At 40.1% G+C, this 3,351-nt stretch overlaps 1 pseudogene; it reads right to left on the bottom strand.

The window, feature by feature from the left end:
* LOC107695493 (N-acetylserotonin O-methyltransferase-like protein) overlaps positions 1 to 1,443 on the bottom strand; it is a 5,204-nt pseudogene extending 3,761 nt beyond the window's left edge.
* Positions 1,444 to 3,351: the final 1,908 nt, after the last annotated feature.

Below are 3,351 nucleotides of genomic sequence, written 5' to 3'. Positions count from 1 at the left end.
AATGTAGACACTGACGAGAATGAACGAGCAAAACTCCCGCGGCAAATAGAACGGCTTACAGTTAATGAAGAGCACTTCTAGATCTGAACAGCACATCTTCTTTAACACAGTTACATCTGTACACCACCTCTCATTGATGTAAAAGCATGTCCCGCCGCCGCGTGATTTCCCCGTTGATTCTGCGTCGCGATCTGCTCTGAACAGCTGAAAGCCCGGGAGACTCAACGCGCTGTCCGGAATGACGTCTTTCAGCCAGGTTTCCGTGAAACACAGAGCAGCAGAGTTTGAAAAATCCTTATTTGTCCGGGAGAGCAGAAAGAGCTCGTCCGTTTTGTTGGGTAGAGAGCGGAGGTTCGCCAGATGGATGCTAGGCAACGGCATTCTGAATCCGCGCTGTCTGAGCTTCACGAGCGCGCCGGCTCGCTTCCCCCGTCTGCGCGTCCTGAAGCATTTGATCAGCGCTGCAGCTCCCCCGACTACAATGTCCAGCAAAACATCAGAATAGTCGAAAACCGGTGAAATATCGGGTGGTGTGTACTGCCGAATGTCCAGCAATTCGTCTCTGGTGAAACTGATTGCAGGGATATAACTAAAGACAGGACAAACTAACAAAAACATAAAAACAACTGCGGAGCACGCCACGGAGGCAGCCATCAGCGTCGGCGCCATCTTCGAAACCCAGATGAAAATATGAAATATGAATATGAAAATATGAATATGAATATGAATGAAATATATTCATTTCGATATATTTCAGTTTCTGCATCAGTGCAATAAACGCCTCACTTAAGACAACAAAAAAATGAAAATGCACCTAGACAGCATACGGTAAGCATCTTGTTTATCTGTTGGCTTCTCCAAGATCAAGCCATCAACTGTCTGAGAAGACAAATTTAACAAAGCAATTTTCAGGACAGAATATCATATATGTAGAATCTATTACAATATACAGCTACTTACCACAACAGTGTCTGCTCCAATTACAATATCTGGAGTTTTCAAGTGTTTCTGACTATACAGCACATATACAGTTATACAGAATAAAGGGGACATTGTAAATTGTCAGACACTCAAATTTAGAGAACAACTGCTTTCTCACATACAGAAATATACAACTTACAAATGGCATTCGGTGAGCCACTTCCAAAGCCTTCTGTTTGGCTGTCTCCACTGCATAGTCATATGGGTTCTTAAACAAGGATTTGTCCAATGTTTCTTTAAATCAAGAAGGAACCACCTCGAATCGTAAACCCTGCCTCATCAAAGCAGAACAAGAAAAGAGAAAGCACTTATCATTCAAAGTTCATTGCCCATGTAAAAACCTAGAAAAAAAAAGACAAAAAAACGTACAGCATTAGATAAAATCTCCAGACGTCGTGGAGATGCGCTTGCCAGGGCAACAAGCTTTCCACTCAGCCTGGATATTACTGGATTTAACAGCATGTTACACCTCTCCTTTCTGTCACTTCCAGAGGTCTATCCTGGGACTCAAGAGAAACACTAAATGCATGTAAAAATCGACATATTTAGCACCTGGTCATGGAGTTGAACTATATGGCTTATAAAGCAAATTTACAATTGCTTGTGCTGGAGCAGCAAAAGTCTACGTTCTAAGGGACAGCAACCTCGATAATGGTTAAAGGTGAGCTTAACCACAGTTTGGCCGATCATCATTTCCTTATCGTTGTTTTTTTTCAAACTTAAAACATCAGCCTATCCATTTCTAAGAAAAAAGGATGCATGCACAGCGTGGTTACATTAGAGGAGTATTTAGGTAGTCTTGTTATACAGCAGTGTATTCATGCAAGAACCTGGCTTGTAGTGATGTTATGCTTGCACTGAAGCTGCGAAGCTTGTATCAAAAAAAAACAACACATTTCACATCAAAGCACTATATCGGAGCTTGATTCGTTTTGCCAAAAGCACGTGATCTATGACGTTTGAAGCTTCGTTCGTATGAAAACCACGTGACTGCTTCAGTATTATAAGAGTACAGAAACAGTATTATTTAATTACGATATTTAAAAAAAATAAAATGCTTACGCATTATAAAGTAATATAACGTAAAGGAAACGGTGCTGAGGTTCACTTCGTTTGAACCAGATACCGAAGCAGTCACGTGGTTTTCATACGAACGAAGCTTCAATACAGTGCTCAATACAGTGCTTTGATGTGAAATGTGTTGTTGTTTTTATACAAGCTTCGCAGCTTCAGTGTCAAGCATAACATCACTACAATATGACATAAAATGTTACAAAATCAGTAGTTACATTAGATGAGCGTATGCGGCTAATTCAATTCGAATTTACATTCAGAACTAGGTTCAGCATTGTAAAATTTGTGTCCATTTACAATATGTAGAGGAGGAGAGTGAGGTACATTGAGTCAGTGGGTGTCGCCATTTAATAATAAAAAAAATTACTTATTTAGTAAATAGAAGTAAATTTTCTACATGGCAGATAAATAAGCCCCCTGGACTTGTGTTCTGCAGTGAGGACCATCTCGATAAATTAGCTACATTTTAAAGCCAAAAACACAATTGTCAGGTAGGCTATATTTCACAAGTAGCCTATATTTATAAAATACAAGTATGCTGATGAATGTATAAAACCATGTAAATGATCTGGATTAAGATGACTCAAAAAAACTTCTCATCTATAGTGAGAGTAAGCCTCCAAATTCCAGACAAACTTAAAAACAAAATAAATAAAACATTTCTTAGAATAGTCAGTTTCTTATAAACCTACTAATTACTGGTTTATGCATGGATATCTTTAAAAGAAAAAAAAATTATGTTTATATTTTTATTTAACTTGAAAAGGGTGGTCTGGGGTTCAAGTGAACTCCGGTACGGTTCGCTGCTGATGTGAACGCAATCATACCAAATCACGGAAGTGAACCGCTATTAATGACGAATTATTTGATAAAAATGTGTGTTTGTGTGTGTGCTCTCAGTGCTAGGCTGTTAGTCTGGGTCTGCCCACTTCTGCACGCGTGTGGACTCGAATGCTGTGACAACGTAGCATATCACACATAAAATCAGTGATATGCTACTTATCACTGATTGTAAATAATCTTCTTTTATTGAAGAAAGCAATGCTACGCATTTTGCCGCCTTCTCCTGCGCCATCGTTACTAAGCAATCGGGTTAACAGCTGCTGGCTTCATGACGCAAACGAACCGCGGTTCTGACCCAAATAATATAATGTGAACACAGTCCAGCGGGGGCAGGGGGGAGGGGGGAGCAATCGAACTCGGGTTCAGACCAAGTAATCGAACCAAGTGTGAAAGCACCCTTTTGCCAACAGCTCGCTTGCTCAACACAACCTAGCGTTGCAATATGCCATAATT

Source organism: Sinocyclocheilus anshuiensis, unplaced genomic scaffold, assembly GCF_001515605.1.
Source record: "Sinocyclocheilus anshuiensis isolate Anshui unplaced genomic scaffold, SAMN03320099.WGS_v1.1 scaffold562, whole genome shotgun sequence".
Taxonomy (NCBI): Eukaryota; Metazoa; Chordata; class Actinopteri; order Cypriniformes; family Cyprinidae; genus Sinocyclocheilus; species Sinocyclocheilus anshuiensis.
This window is presented reverse-complemented; position numbering and strand designations above follow the sequence as displayed.